The sequence below is a fragment of the Anser cygnoides genome, chromosome 4, assembly GCF_040182565.1.
Source record: "Anser cygnoides isolate HZ-2024a breed goose chromosome 4, Taihu_goose_T2T_genome, whole genome shotgun sequence".
In the NCBI taxonomy this organism is placed as follows: Eukaryota; Metazoa; Chordata; class Aves; order Anseriformes; family Anatidae; genus Anser; species Anser cygnoides.
The window spans coordinates 52,899,825-52,917,425 of NC_089876.1; the positions used below are offsets into that span (position 1 = coordinate 52,899,825).

The window sequence follows — 17,601 nt, forward strand, 5'->3', positions numbered from 1 at the left end:
TTTACTGGGTCTCAAAGTAATGAGAGAAAGTCTAAAGGGATGAGGCCTTGGAAGACCGCGTGTCATAAACACTTCCACGCATGCATCTCCTCTAGCGTTATATACACATCCTGTCTTTCTCAGCTTTCTTAAAGATTTACTTCAAGTTTATGAGCATTATATAGAACCTTCTCTTTTCACTTACTAAATGGATTGAAGAACAATAACCCTTTTTTAACCATCCCCATAAAGTAGACAAAGTCCCATCCCCAACAATGAAATAATGCCAGTAAAGGTTATATTACACAAAATAACCTAGGTATAAGCACATCCTGACTCGAACGAACTCACCTAAGCATTAAATAATTCTAAAAAAAATCTTAAAGAAAACATTGAACATTTTTAATGCTACAGCCATGTCTGAGATAAAATGGCAACCAGAGATGTGGTGAAGTCAGTATTAATGTTGCCAAACTGCTCTATTATTAAAGAGGAAAGAATATTTTAAGCCAAGAGAATTACAAAACAGGACTGACAGACGGAGTGAGAATTCATACTTCATGCTTCCACTCAAATAACTTCCCAAATCGACGTGCTACAGGAAAAATGTAATACAAGAGGGAAGAAGCTAGTTGTTTATCAGTCTACGGTTTCTGTAGTTACTTATTTATTTCTCCTTCACTCCCTTTCACTGCCTCCTCTGAAACAGTCCTGAATCTTTAGTTGCAAAGATGAGCTAGAATACCAAAAAACAAACAAACAAACAAAAAACACAAACAAAACAACCTTGCAGATTTCTGAAGCTGTTCCCTGGCTACATTCACATTCCTCCATTGTAATGAAAGATAATGTGTGAAATATAATAGGAATTATTTTATTATGATAAGCATGTGAAACAATGAGGGTCAAGAGAACAAACCTTTGAGTTCCATTTCACGATTCAGATCCATTGTAGCTTCAAAAACATTCAGGAATCTCATGGGTATTTTTACAATGCTGTAAAGATTAAAATACTCTTTAGAATTAAGGATCATGAGTACTGAAACTGTATCAGTGAACCCTAGGGGGTATTATATATCATGTACCACTGTGGCCTACATGTGAATTCTAGTTCAGGAAAATCCCCCTGGATTAAGCTCAATAAATTCTCTCTTCTGTCCTAGCAAACATGTTTTCTAGAAGAACAGACTTTAATTAATTTCTTAGAGGATTTTCAAACACTGAAAACAACATCTAGTTTCAGAAGCGCAACAGATATTAAGACAATAATAAAACACTCAAAACAAGTAAAACCTGCTTTATATTCCTTACCCACCAGCATCCATCCTGAACCGAAGCTGCGAGCTCTCAAGATAACCTGGGTTAGAGTGTGAAAGGGTAACAACCATAAGAACTTTATTCTATTTTTTAAAATGTGTTTGGTCACTAGTCTGAAGATGGCTATGGTTGTCATTTGATCAGAAAGTCTGGGTAGCTGTTTTTATTGTTTTAATCACAAGAATTGCTCTTCCCTATTTAATCATTTGTATACAAAAATTACTATAACAAAGATGTAAGAAGAGCTTCTCCATAGTTACTTTGTTCTGCAATCTATTACATTAAAATTGAATATTTTAGGTAGATTTTCAAACAGCTGGTTCAAAACCAAGCAGCTCAGTGGAAGCGACATCACACTGCCTCATTATAGTGACCAGAACCTTTAATGTGTCTTGGTCTCACTTCCATGAAACGCCCATTAAACATTATAACGTCCCCTTCTTGAAGGTTTGTACAGTATAGGTATGGGAATTTGTGGTTATTATGTTTCATATGAGAGGAAATAGGGGAACTTGTTATAATGAATATACCAAGCATATTGAAAACTAAATACTGGATTTCTAAACACTGGATTTAATGAAACACATGGATGTTATATCAAAATAAGACAGATAATAACTTGTTAGCTGAAATATACCATAAAACTTGTGAATTGCCAACATATGCAACACAAGCTTTAAACAGGGACTTTTTTCTACAGACAGTAAATGTATTCCATGGAAGTCTTTCAGAAACCAACTACTCCCACTCTACCTAACCTGGAGTTGTATTTGGCAGTAGAGGATATCTTAGCACAGTGATCAAGGACGTAGATTTGTCAAGCAAGCAATTTCCACTCTAGTTACAACCATCTAAACAGCTTAACCTTTGTAGAATAAAGTGACTAAAACTCCACATATTCATTTTGACTTAAAATCAAGACATGTCACTGGGAGAGACTTTGCAGAAATTCCTTAGATTTTTATTTTTATGTTTTTTCAAAATAAGAGGTAGCTGGAATTCCTTAATAGGAGTTTAAAAAAATAAATAAATAGACATATCTCCATTGATTCTGTAGGTAAGTACACACATACAAGATGCATTCTTTCACGCATGAATCTGCAGAACACAAGGCATGCAGGCATCAGTACCTCTATTAAAAATTAAGGAAGCTGAGAGGAGATATCTTAAGAGGATTTCTCAAGGTCACACAGTCAGAAACAGCCTGCCAGCAGATTGCCTACCAAACCCAGAAAGAAAGGTAAAACACACAGACATGCATACGCATCCATACATGCAAGTTTTCAAAATGACTTTACATATATGTATTTCTTTTAACTGCAGAACAATCTGACATTTGCAGGCATGACGCTAAAGATAAAGAACCAGTTTTCAGACTAACAATCAAACTGGGGTTGAATGATGAACTCACTAAGGACTTGGGAGAAATGCACAACCAACCCGGCAGACACATTCGGTCCCCAAAATGCACAGTCCAGTGTACTGCATAGCGTGCTCCATATGTACTGACACTGATACAGGAAGAATATTTTGCTTCAAACCCCCATCCTCCACACAGCTAATAAATGACAGACAGTATCTTGAATTTTCCACCATCTATTTCTGACAGTCAAACAGCTTAGGAGGAAGCTACTATGGGAAGTCTGTAAGTCAATTTTATTTGCCTTTTACAAACAAAAAGCAAGTTAAAAGGGTAATTCTTTAAGTGTGAAACACACTGCAAGTTAACATTAATTACTAATATAAAAGCATATCCTTAAGACACAAGACATGATTGAGGTCATACATTATAATGATTAACGACTGTTTTCCAGAAAGCATCCACTGTGCTTGTAAAATTATGTTCATCTGTGAATTAATTAATCTAAAAGCTTTATGAAAACATAAAAGGACAATAATCAGGAAATCAGGTTAGCAGTTTACTCTAATTTGTTCAAAGATAATTTGTATAACTGATTAGTTTGAGAGCAATTACTGAGCTGGCAAAGCCTTCAAACAAGAACCAGCTTAAGAATGGCATATTTGTAATTGGTTTGTATTCATCTTCCCAGCAAATTTATTTGCAAAATAATAGCCAAAATCGCTGTTCCATTTTCTAGTATACGAAGGAAACAATTTATATTATGCACATGCAGAAATATGTGCTCTGAATACTCCCTACTATCAGTCTATGGCTTCAACTACATCACTTAAACCAGCTTACACTCCAGCTTGGCTTGGGGGCAGCCTGAAAAAGGCCCCCAGACAACATTGTGCATCAACCCACTTTATCTCAGAAATCATACTAGGACCTCCAGAGGTAACATGCAGGAGGATTTTAGAGGTGTTTACTTTTTCTGCCAGGAGGTACAGTGATAACCAAGATGTCATCAGAACAAATGCTCATGAGGACCTTGAAAACTGCTATGGCTTCTGAGGATGCCAAGTTACTGATTGTGCCCAAAGTATAGCATGCACTACACAGAGGCAAGGACAGAGGATGATACCTCCTTCCCAGCAATATATGCTAAACAGACAGGGTAACAAGTCCTCCTTAAAGACTCTTACCCACTTTAAAACCCCTTCTAGAGACTCTTCCCTCTCCCAGCTCTTCCCTACCAAGCAAAGTAAGCAGTGCCACCAGTGAAACCATACTTGCAAGCTGACAGTCTGCTGGGGATGCAGATAGATCTCATTCCCACCCCCTTATACCCATGCCCTCCCCAGGGATCTCTAGCTGCTCAAATCATTTATATCAAGAATGTTTTTATTTGCATGATAAAAGCAGAGATACACCCCACTAAAATACTTGCAGTTGAATTTGCAACAGTGATGCCTTCTACCTGTGGGAAGCTGGAAAGTAAATTTACCCATAATACTACATAAAACACTTAATGGGCCATGTGTGGCCTGCAGCATCACAGATGGGAATTTACCTAGCAAGGCAGGGATTGAAGTAGCATGAGATTTCAGACACTTTTGCCATTCTTATGTCTGATCATGAACACTTGCAATCACACCTCATACAGCTTGTCACGTCTGCACATCACCTTCCCTATCCTACTGAAGGGGGAAAAAAAGCAGTTCTGATCTACTAAAGAGTCTTGAGACACGATTCAAATTCAGTCTCAGTCATTAGCACCACTCAGCAACTACCCATACTCACTCCCCACAGAAGAGAATACCTTCTACCCAGACTTTGTGAGACACTGTCCCTCCATCTCATCAAATCCTTCGCATTTCTGAAATTAAATACAGAACACTACTTCTCTGTTGTAAGCACTTACGTGCATACAGGCATATCTAACCTTCTGTATTACAGAAAGAGCTACAGATGATCAAAATTGGAGTGAGATTTTTAGTGAAAATGCACTGAAAAAAATGAGGAAATAAAATATTTTGATTCCAGATGTGTTGCTTATTTGAGGTTACTGTTATAATGGAGTATCATATATATTATAGCAGAAAATCCAGAACACAAAAAGTAACAGAGTTGTTCAGTCATAGTCCATGAATATTAAGTCTTCTAGGTGTATCAGCAAACCTCGTAACTCAGACTGACAAAGGACTTGCATGTAAGTGATGTGACCTCTGACCAGCAGCATGAGAATATTACTGTCTAGAAACTTGATGAGTCAGAAAATTCAGGGTCAGCTTTAATCACATTTCAATATCTTTTAGCTTCTGGTGCATGTTTACATTTAAGCTTGAATACACAGCTTTTCTGAATCAGGAGTTGGTATGATTTATCAATACCAAGCAGAGATATAGCTGAAAAGAGAGAAGTTAATTTCTTTGGGGAAATTTTGGTGCGAGATGAAATACAGAATTATAAAATGCGAGGCAATACACAGTAAACAAAGTAATATGAACTACTCAATCATGCTGCTTAAGTTGTATTACATCAGGCTCAGAACACGTAAAAATGTTTTGGTGCAGACAACTGAGAACAGTGTCGAGTGACCAATGTTAGGGAAGACAGCAAAGAAAGGTAGCATACAGAGTTAAAGAAAAACCCTAATGAGGTTGGGATTTTTTAATACACATTCAGATGGATCATTATTTTGGTCAGTCAATTGGAGAATGAATTTTACAAGAAACAAAATCATTCAGAGAATAATACAAAAGACAACATCCAAAACAAATGGATGAATTGGAAAAAAATATTTGAAAAGAAGCCTGGGAGGATGAGAACAGTTTGGTTGTTTGTTTTTTTAAATGGTTAATGGGAAAAGGCTGCTAACAAGAAATCATCAGTATACATAGCCACGGGAGATAGGAATAGAAAAGAGCTGTAGTTGTTCTGGCTGGCAGGGAGTTAACTTCCTTCATAGGAGCCCGTTTGGCTCCTGTGTGTGATTAAATAGCATTGGTAACACCAGCACTGTTGCTGCAAGTGTAGCAAGGAGGCTGGGGGTGGCAGGAACCTGGGGGGCACAGCCAGGACATCTGACCAAATTGACCAAATGGGAATTTCACATGGTATAATGCCATGCTCAGCAATAAAGTGTGGGGGGTGGAGAGACTGGAAGGGCATCCATCTGCTTGGGGAGGTGGTGAGTGATTGCCTCTGCATCACTTAACAGCAGGGTGGCTAAAAGTAAGACAATCTGAAAATACAGCCAGGCTCAATGAGTGAAAGTGCATCTTACACTGGAAACTGCTATAAGGAATCTTTTTGTTTATATAGACAGGCTTATTTTATTACTTTTTTTTTTTACACTGTGATAGCAGCACAAAATATCTATAAACTGGCAATGAACATACATTTACTGAGCAAAACAATGAATCATTTTTTTTCTTTACCTTTTTTTTTTCTGCCCCACATGACTAACATTACTTATTATTTCTGAAGGTCAAAAACCCATTAAGGCAGAGGCAGGCATCTTTCCTCTCCCTGTTTGCACAGACTGATACATCATGTCATACTACAGAATCCTCAAGGGTCAGATACAAAGACTGGGGAAAAAAATATATGTTTACTTTAAAGAGGCTTTAGAACAAACTATGATTTTGATTAGCAATTGGAAATGCAAGTTTTAAGATGCACTTCATTTTTCTCTCACATGACTGATAGTTATTTTGGGTCTAGTAAAACAGATTAAGCAATAACCCATGAGAGCCACTAACTGGCTGCATCTGTAACTTTTCTGACATATTTGAGGATATTTTGAGCAGCATTACCATGAAACCAGGGGCTAAGAGATGTATACATATACACACATTTAAATATGTTTATACACATACATATATAACAGACATATATACACATCGATGTGTGTATGAATGTATGAACACTAAAAAAAATGAGGTTTACCTCATTATCTTCTTCTTGTTGCATTTGCCCTATTCAACACTGCTACCTTTCTTCTTTACTTCTTACTCATTGCTTGAAGAGTACAAGCACATAACCAAACCCAAAAACTCCGTATGGAAGAAAAAGCCATCTAAACCCACTTATTTCAGTTGTTTGTGGTTTTGTCATTACCTAGAATAAAATGTCATCCAGATGCCAAATGGCCATCAGTGAATCTCCTATCAAATTCTGGCTTGTCCTCATATATTTTAATTCTTGTTTACCAGAATGAGATGCTTTTTTTTTTTTCCAGACTGTACTTGTAAGTTTTCTAAACCTGAATGTTAACCTGAACACTTGGGCTTTGGCCTGGCCATTCCTGTTATATCAGTGCTGCAGTGACTCAGTTTAGACTAAATTTGACCCTTATTACTTACAATCACTGCATGACTCTAGTTGAAAACAAAAACAGCAAACAAAAAACACCACACAAATGAAACAAGAAACACTCTTGCAAGTAACTGTAAATAATATTCTATGCCCAGATGCACCTGGATACTGCCATGAAGAACACAAGTTCAGAATATTCTGATGTCAAATTCATTCTGCAGTTTAACAGTTGGCAGAGTTGGATTATTTTTTTTTTGGCATTTGTTTTGCCCAGTGATGAGAAATTGGATGTGTCACCTTTAAGACAACCTTAAGGATTCCAAGCTTTACACAATCGATGCCAATTTTCCTTGAGCTTACAGCCCTAAATTTGAGATCCATGTTCGCTCTTGTTTACCCTTTATCAGTTTTATAAATAAGTCAGTACAAGGCTTGGAAACTTTTGAACCTGTCGAAGCCTAGTTCTATACTACATTTCTCAAGCAGTGTTATCACATTTTGACTTACATCCTCCTATGTTTTTATAATTTCTTAGTCACATATCCTAAAAAGTCTAAAAGATGATTTCAACATCATTTCCTATCACAGAGTTTACTCAGAATGGTCTCCAGAAGTGTTGGCTGTTCTTTCACCTAAGAAAAAAACACACAAGTAATAGCAAAATACATTGTTGGGATTTTTCAGATCAGTCTTCTCCACTGACACTACAATTATCCTTTGTTAGAGCCCATGGAAAAGGGAAAGATTTAGCTTTTAGGAAAAATATCTTTCCTTCCTCTTTTTCAGTTTTCTTGGATACAGGCATTTAGCTCATAGGACTGATAACACGTTGTAAGATGAAGAAACAGATCTGGTTCCGTGCCCATTACTACAGACAAATACATTATGTGTATTTAAAAATCCTAACTCTATTGGCTTGTTCATTTTGCAAACAAATCAATGATAAAAAACTATACTGCCTCTAAATCACTCTAAAGCATTCCTAGAATTTTTAACATTCCATGGAACTGTCTTCCTAAGAAATGTTTTCTGCACAAGGAAAACCTAATTTAAGAAAATTTTGTCAATTAAAATTTTAGATTAACAGCAGATAAGATGGTGAGAGGAGAGATGGCCTACCTGCCAAGAGAACTGGTGCCAGGAGAGTAACATGGTGCAGCACCATATCTGAATACAGGGAAAGAAACCATCAAAAGAAATTTAGTTTGAAATCTCAAAACAAAGGTGAGAAAGCGATAATTTATCCATTATTTTATAAACACACGACAGACGCATTAAACCAACATGGGCAGTTGCACTGAACACATTTATACGGAACATATATAACAGAAAAGAAGATAATGCAAAGCCCGAAGATGCTGAATAATACTCTAGATGATTCATTCACTGACATCTCATTTATTATTAATAAAAATGAAATTCTGTAGCAGAGCCAGCCTATGAAACTTTAACTCCTCCACAATTCAATATCCATTGGGGCTGAAGAGACATGAAGGAATCTGGCCAAGTTTTGATTATTGCTGTTGTTCTGGTTCCTGAACTAGTTTTTAGAATCCCTTAATTCAAGGAAAAATATTATATAAAAGTTTTCCCATTAACTTAAAGTTATTTTTTGCTCAGAACTTCTGGCAATTCCAAGGTCAGCTCTGTGTAACATACACTGCAGCTCTTCCCACATTGCTGCAGGTCACTGCTGACAGTTTGTGGTAAAAGAACAATAAATATATTGTGTATGCTATCACCCTGAGTGTTTATAATTAAGTCTTTTGGAAAGAAGATGAAGTCACTTTTTTCACACCTCATTTACTGCAACAGGATACATACCTAGCCTAACAATTGCTACAAGTTGTTCCATGTTTCATCAGGAATTGATTTTTTTTGTTTGTTTTAAGAAAATATGGTGGGTTTTTTTTGTTGTTGTTGCTGTTGTTTAACTAGTATATCTTTGGATGTATTTAATCAAATTTAATTTTAGAAGCTGAGAGAATGAGAGAAACTCCTGAAATAAGCAAGCTTATTCCATTTGAGATCAGGTGTATGTAATTACGTAATTCTGAACAACACATTAAGATCAGGAGACAGAAAGGAAATCTGTTAATACACACCAACTATATACAGCTTTCATGATTTATCTTATTCATCACTATCATCTCTTTCAAAACACATCGTAAATAATAGAGTACATTCTCAGATCTTTTCCAAGATAGGAGCCCATTATTGTGCAGATAAGAAAACCAAGTTAGAAATAGCTTACAAACAATACTTGCATCAGAAGTTTTGTTACAAAACTTGAAGAACTTAGAACTCCTGAATTGTAGCTGCTTAGCAGTAAAGCTCCTCATCTGTCTGGTTTTATTCTGAAGAGTCATTCCAAACACTGCATTTGACTATGTGTTTTTGTATGCCAGAAGCTACTGAAATTCCATCAGGTTTCTGTAGATGAAAGACACTGAGATAAAACAGCCTCTCACACACAATTTGGTCTCTTTGATTACATTTACAGGCCCTTCAGTCACTCTAAAACCCCACCAGTCTTTTACTACACCTTTCAAGCTGTGACAATTTAGATAAGTGACATGTTAAATAGCTCGTTATAAATCCACTTCTGCACCATAGGAATTGATGGCAGTATCACCAGAGACTTCAATGATGGCTGGATTAAAGTTCAAAATGAATCATGTATACATTCATCAGAAAAAAATTAAAATTCACACTTTCAAAACTTCTCCAAATCAGCTTGTGCTGAACCAACCTTACTATAAATTAGGAAGAGGTGGCCAGCCAGTTTTGTACAATATTACAAAAAAGCCATTGAAATGCTGTTTTTTCCATTCTGCCATTTTCATCCAGATCTCTTGTTGTGACTTAAGTGACAAGCAATCATAAAGGAGTGAGAAGCCATTTCCAACAAACATAACAGAATAAAAAGAACAGGGGACAAATAAGCTTCAAAAATGCCTTCTGAGACTGGCAAAATATTTATCTGCTAGAAACTGATCTTACTATGAAACAGTAACCAGAATGCACGTAATTTAAGTTTCCTGCTTATAAGAAATCTCACATAGGCAAAGAGCTTTGGTAATTTAGTGTACAAGATGATAATCCTGTACAGTTAGAATAATGCATGCTCTAAGTGGGTATGCATTTTGTTTTCTCTTACGTGAAAACTAGAAACCAAAGACCCAAAGTGTAGCCAACCTCCCAGAGTTTATATTCTGCAGATCGTTGATGTTGTCCAGGCAACAAGAATTCTGCAAATAAATCTGTGATAAAGAATTAATACTGAGTATCTAAAGAAGTATTCAGAGATGAGATTACCTTCTATCTTAATTCACTGTCTGTGACAAATACGAACACATTTGTCTACTCACTTAGCGAGGTGTCTATTAGGCAGGGAGTCAAAGCCCAAAGCCTTAACAACCTTCCCACAAGTCTTGCTGACATCACTTTCATGATTCAATATATTTAAATACATTTAAAGTTCCTTTAAAAAGGTATGAATAAAATATCATAACAATAAAATAGGAGTATCTCCCCTTTCCTCAGCTTTCCATACAGGACACCGAACATCGTGCTCACAATACAAGCAAGCAGGTAATTCCACAGAGACTCAGTTTAAGAAACCTCTCTTGCAAATTCTGTTGGTGAACAGAAAGGAGAAAGGTACTCAGAAAATTCTCTGCAAAGAGTTATACAAACAAGGCTTAGAGATCTGACTTAACTCTTTTCCTAAAAAATGTAGCAGTGAAGACAAGAATATTATAATCATGCATGTTTTTTCTATGCACTGAAGTTTGCATTTTAATCTTTCCTCTGTTGCTACAGATCTTTGTTGTGCTGTGTTGTCATGGCAGAAAAAGCTACCATTTTCTAGACAACTCTTACATTTCATTAATGTAACTTAGTCATCTTTAATTCAGAACTACTTCTTGCACACACACAGAAGTATTTGGAAGGTGAGGAATGAGCATTATGGGACCATATATTTCTTCCTTTCTTGACTGTTCATTTTTTTTTGTATCCATTGGCTTTTTTTCATGCTGTGCATGCTACAGCATAGGTTAGCTCTGGTGTAAGAAGTTAAAGAGGGTAGTTTACTATGTTCAGCAGACTGTCTCTGTTTAGCACTCCCCTGGTGATACCTAGAGCTCAGCTACCCCACCACCTTAGAGACACAACTTTTTCTAGGTGACAAAAAAAGTTACCACAAAATAACATGCCTAGAGTGCTAAAAATTGCAGCTGTGTCTTAACATCATGGTACAACTGTTTTTAAGAAATTGTACTTCAGCTGAGACCTTAATACCTTCTCTTGCTCCACTTCAGAATATCCTCATTTAGAGGTCATTTGTTCAAACACACATAATGGAAGATTCTTTCAGTGATACATGACAGTGATTAAATGATCAATTTAAATGTTGGCTTTCTTTTAAAATGTATAGCCTTAATGAGTCAAACATCAGCTATTTCTTCACAATTATGTTTTTGCAAGCCCCCTATGAATAATACAACACTCCATTCACTATAGAGAGCATCGTTATACAGAGTAGATCTTATGTAGGTCATATAAAATAATGTATAAAATCCATGTACATTGTTGCCGTAAGCAGCTATTGAGGCAGTGCCAACTCTTCGAATAAGCTTCTGAATCTAATATTGCCGTTGTACAGGAACAGTCTTGGCTGTCCCCTACATATTCACAAATTACACCCAGGATATTCTCATAGATAGCAAGTACTTGCTCACATCACCTCAACTAGCTGAAAGCAGTTAAGGTTGAACGGTAATGGCTATAACTTCAGGCCTTTTCTTTCTAATTTATATATAATTTGATTGTTTTTTTCAAATGTGTATTAGCCTAACAAAGGCAATCATTTTTAAAAATAAAAGTACATTGCATACCTAAAATCCTGATCAATAGCCTGCAAAAATGTTTCATTTCTTGAAAGAAATACAGCCAAGGAACTCAGGTTAACAGTACCTCCACTGTGCATGACTAAGACTACGACTTGTGGTTTCCAGCCACTGTTTGAACCCCACTCAAAACCTTCAGTTGTGTTGATAAGAACTATTCCTATGACATTCTGTGTACTCATAGCCATCCTCCTCCTCCAAACTGCTATCACTTGATTCATTTTTTTTAAACTACTCAGGGTATCATTTTATATTAAGTTTGTTCATGAAAGCTTTGAGCATAACAATATTTTGGGTGGTTAGAGCCTGGAAGTGAAGGGGAATTAAACCTACACTCACAGCTGTCTGCACTTATGGGAAACAGAAGTGTTTACTTTATACAAACAAGTATAATCTGTTTTACACACATTTGGCCTCCAATATGATCTGTTTCATGGAATTATTAAGTACACATTGGGTTTTTTATCTGAGATCTAATCAGCTACTGTTCTCAGTGACAGAAAGGCTATTTTTCCTCCAGCCAAAAAGCAGTTCCCAAAACAAAAATAACTATTTCTCCTCATTCAGAATATAGCCTTAGAACAGCAGAACATGTGGTGTGTCTTTTAAATATTAATTCAAATGATCTTCAGAATGTATTACTTCATTTAGAAACAGTTCCTACAAAATCAATGCGTAGGTGTGAAATTCTGACATTTGTTTTTCAGCTCTTGCCTCATATGGGGCTACAAAAGCAAAGGTTACAGGTCAGGCAACATTTGATCAGACCAAGGGTGCTTACCATATGAAGTCAGTGGATGAAACAGCAGTAGGAAAGGAATAATAATTTTGACTCCTGACAATTTCATTTTGGAAGTGATGCTAAGGCATTCTTTAGAATTAACTCTTGAAAAGATACGAACAAACGAACAAAAAAAAAGCTATTGCTGGCTATTTGCATCAAAATATACAGGGAAAGCTGATTTTAAGCATTCAATGGAAGATATTGCCATTCTCAACAATACCATGATGTCAGATATAATTTGTCTTTCACTCCCAATTTAAAATTGAAATCTAAACCCTCAAATCCAATATTTCCTAGTACAAATATATCATCCTGCTTTGAGTCCCTGTTTCAGAATGTAATAGCATCAAGATGCTCAGACCTTGGTGTAATTTGTATTCACCCTATAATGTAGTAGCCCTCCAGTGGCTAGCCCTCTACTTGTTGTTGCCCTCTAGTTACAGGGATTTCAAGATTTCAGGGTTTCATGCCACAGTAGGGTCAAGGGACAAATCTAGACTTATAGACAGTGTAAAATGATCAGTTAAATATGCAACGTATCTAGTGTTAAGACTTTCAAGTCATTACATAAAAATTGCATGTTTGCACTGCACAAAAGGGCTTTGGAAGTACAAACCCAACAACAAGCAGTCTGTGCTAGCAAATGGGAGAGTTGTAAAACATCTGACCTCTCTACTTACAGGTCCCCTCAAAAAAGAGCAGAGGAATCAATCCTACTGTGAGACAGCTCATGGGGGTTAGTCCATCTGCTGAATTCACTCCAGAATCTTACTAATATTAAAGTCATCGTTCCTCTTTACCTCTAGACACAGGTTAAGTAATATGAACTGTTGACTTGTAAAATACAGAATAAACCTGGGAATAACCTAATTTCCACAACAATATTTAAACTATTAAAGTTGATATCATTGAACTCTAAAATTTGGACTGTTACGCAAGTTAAAAAGAAAAGTACATGGCAAAGTCCTCAGCTAGTTCAAGGCAGAGTAAGAGAGTCTGAGATAACCTACATAACAGATGGCTACAAACTTTGTCCTCCAGAGACTTGTAATCTTCCTTAGTATTTCCCAGGAGAGGAGATGCAGATATAATTATTTCCACAAGGCTCATCAGAATAGAATTACATTAATTGGCACTTCTAGTTGTTGGGAGTTGTGAAACTTGTTTTTGCATTGCCCAGTCAGTGCACATGGCTCTGCCCAGAAGTGCCAGTCAGCAGCATGGCATCTTCTACGTTCTTCTTGCAGACTTCTAGGACTTCCTTATACTCCACTGCTGGCTCCTCATTTCTGGTTCTCTCTGTCATTGTCTGTTGCGTAAAGCCATGAAAATGCAATTACTGCTACTTCGGTGTTTACCATCTCGCCTTAATCAGCACAAAATAGGACCATAATAGATAAACAGATCCTAGGAAAACAAAACACTTCCAAAGAAACCACCTGTACCTCTGGTGTATGTGCAACAGCTCACCTACCTGCCAAGAAGGTCCTGTCTAGGCCTTAATTTCAGATACTTCTCACTATACCTTACATCCCACATACGTAAGGAAACTGTTCACTAATGTTTGTGAGGGTTAATAGTGTCATTGCCAAACATGAAATGAAGGCCACTGTCAAGTTCACAAAAAATATGAAAAGATTGTGAAAAAAAGAAATATGACCACTTACGCAGTTAAGGCAACTGACAAGAATTCCTTGAGTATTCTAGGAAACAGCAGCTCTGTACAAATTTTTCCCCTAATCTGCTAACTCTTATAAGAGCATTTATATTAAGTGAGATGAAATTGGTTCTTTAAAGCAAGAATTTTGTAGCTGAGACAAGAACACTTGGAAAGCAAGCCATGGAAGAAGCACAGTTTCAAGAGAAAGTATGAGACAAATACACTTTCCTTCACTTGTCCTGAAACTGTAAGGAAACAGCCAATATTAGGATCTCTCATGAGACTCTATTACAGTGCTTTTGCTGTTTAAATAAAATTGAATATTACAGTTTGCTTTTAACATTCTTTGACATATGTTATATATTCTAAGGCCAATGCTGGATTTTTTGCATCACAGGAATATTCATAGATAAATAAGGCTCAGACATTATTTTGAAGGCTGTCAAACATCTTGGTTGCTCATGCAAAAAGAAAAATGCACTATTTTGGAGCCTTGAGCTTTAGTGGCTATGCCTCAGCTTCAGCACTGGAGTGCATATGCTGACCACAGCCCAGCTGTATGTCAGGATTAGGTATGAACACGTACTTCAGTTGTCTACAGCAGAAAACCCAGACATATGGCAAAGCAGCTGTGCATGTGGTTTCTGTGCTTCTTCCTCTTCAGGTTAGGCAGGGAACAAGGGATGAGAGTTACTGTGCTGACTGCACCTGTCCTGAAGTGTAGACACAGCCAGTTCCACATGCTGCCTGAAGCCAAGTCAGAGAAAACAAAACTGTTATGAGCTACATTTAGGGCAGTTCAAAACTGAATCTGTAACTGATGCAGCAAGAAACTGATTAACAAGATGTACACTCTCATGGCAGGGGAGATTGAACCGTATGACCTTTAAGGTCCCTTCCAACTCAAATATAGCACTGGTTTTATCTTCTGCTCAAGTTATAAGCAAAAATTCCAGAAGTTGTTATAGTAGAGAACATACATTTTGAAAAACCACAGAAGCCATCTGGTCTTGAAATGCTGAATATATTTTGGTTATATAACTTCTGGTTTAAAGTCTCGTGTAGAAATTTAGTTTAACCAACACTTTCAGTAAAGCAAATGACAGCATCTTATTTCTTATAGATGCACAGGCAGTTCACTTCAGTGGAAGGATGAAGGTGTATTACAAAGTATATCTTCAAAGACAAATCCCTTTTGGGCAGTAAAAATGTCAATTTATAATGGACAAAAATAAATAAAGCTTACTTTTATGTATACACATGCATATATGTGTAGAGATTTATAAAAAAAGACTAAATAAGTTGAGGCAAACATTAAGGTATTTTGTTATATCTGGATACCAGTTTACCACTTCCAAGGTTAAAGACCATTCATGCATCACGTTTCATGAAATCTCTAAGGACTTGAGAATTCTGCACAATCCAAGTTATATTTTAAGCATTCTATATATTAAAGCCATAGTTAACTCTATGTAATCTGCCAGTGCAAGAAGTATGAACCTTGAACTGAATGTTTTGCAATTTGGATGATTTTCAAGTTCTCACAACAGCAAAACTCTGAGGTCGAATAAGCTGTTACAGCCATTTTATGATGATGCAAGTTCACTAACTTTTCCTCTGATGTCAATGGAAGCTGATTCAGGCGCCTCATGCTTGAAAAGATAAGATATTCCCATTGCTGCAAGAATGCTCTATGGCTGTTCCAGGATTGTCCCATTGTGACAAGCCCATGAAGTGAAAACAATTAATAAAAAGTTTTTGATTTTTCTGCCAAACACGACAATTAATCTTCTTTGACTATGTCTAATAGAGCATGTGCCATTTGGCATATTGTTGTAAATGGCAATGAACCATGCCTGTAGAAATTCATTCTTTCCAAAGTCCCCAAAATAGATTCGAAGCTTGACAGATATGATTCCATGATGATAAACAATTTATCAAATTGAAATGCAGTCACCTCTGGGGTGAACTGCAATATTAATATTTTCTCCTGTGAATGCATTGCTGTACTCCGTACAGATTAGCATTATCTGATTGGAGTTCTGCTATAAAATCACTTCAAGATCTTTTTCAACAACTAGAAAAAAAGATCTGATTTATGATGGCTAAAAATGAAGGTATTAATGTTGCTTTCAATATGAAGAGATAATACTGCATGGGAGATAATGCAGATTTTCAGCATAACAGTATAGCGATAAGAAGGTAACTGCATCTGGAAGACAAGGTCATGTCAACTAATTACAAACTTAATATTGAGAAAGCTGTCCAACCAACATCAGTAGATTTTATATAAACTTTTAATCTTTAAATCTGGTTAGATGAACTTTTAAATTACTTTGTCTCATCTTCAAGAGAAATTTGAGGATCTCTTGGCTGTAGAGGTTGTAGATGGGTTTTCCTTTGCATGTCTATTAACTTTTATTTTCCCTGCATATTGCATGCAGTACTTTTATTTTCTTGTGAGGTTTAAAGAAGTTCTGTAGGAAACTGGGAAAAGAATTCCCACTGCTCAGTTTCTTACTATTAGAAAAAGTTTAAAAAACACCTTCATTTCTTCTAGGAGCACTTCATAGCATAAAACATTACTTTCAGCATATCACTTCACAAAGAGAGATGTACCTCGTCCCACGGGACCTGATAAGTAAAGGGCAGACTTCACATGATACGTAAAAAAAGTAAAATAAATCTCCATAATAAATATTTTTCTTAGAAAAAAATAGCTTTTTGAAGCACTGATATTAGAGGGGATATATCCTTTTAGTTTTTAAGGTACTTAAAGATGTTGGGATGTTGATTACCTTATCTTGTAGATAAAGAAATGCACACTTAAGAGCAACAAACTGTTCATCAACTCATGAAGATTCAAACTTTTTTTCGCTGTTTCTTCCTGAGAATATTTCAACAGGATGAAGGCTTTTTTTTTATTGTACTTGCACTCCTTTTGTTTAGGAACAGGAACTATATTTAAGTCTAGAATATTCTCTAAGACCTAAAAACAGTAAAACAAAGCTAGTAACTTTTCACTAAAACATTTGTGCACTTTGCTCATGTTATCTCATGACTGCTCATCCCTATGCTGACACAAGACTATGGGAGAATGGATGACATGGAGAACATCACAGCTTCCTCCCAGTAGACATCTCTTGCCATCTCCCTTTCGGCCCAGGAGCCTCTTTAACATAATCCAAGTTTTAAAATAATTCAAATACAAGATTAACTGAGAATTAGACAGACCCTTTGATTGCCTTGCTACCATCAGCTGCAGCCTATTGAAAAAATCTAA

At 36.4% G+C, this 17,601-nt stretch overlaps 1 long non-coding RNA gene across 2 annotated transcripts in view; it reads right to left on the reverse strand.

Annotated features, from left to right (window-relative positions):
• LOC106032332 (uncharacterized) overlaps nucleotides 1-17,601 on the reverse strand; it is a 76,709-nt gene that overhangs the window by 24,413 nt on the left and 34,695 nt on the right. The window contains exons 1-2 of one of the 2 annotated variants that reach the window (XR_001204795.3): nucleotides 8,081-8,407; nucleotides 899-975 (exon numbers count right to left, since the gene is read on the reverse strand). The exons of the other annotated variant lie outside the window; for it this stretch is intronic. This is a non-coding gene — a long non-coding RNA (uncharacterized lncRNA). Of the gene's footprint in view, nucleotides 1-898; nucleotides 976-8,080; nucleotides 8,408-17,601 lie in introns of those variants that run through there. 2 annotated transcript variants of the gene reach the window in all.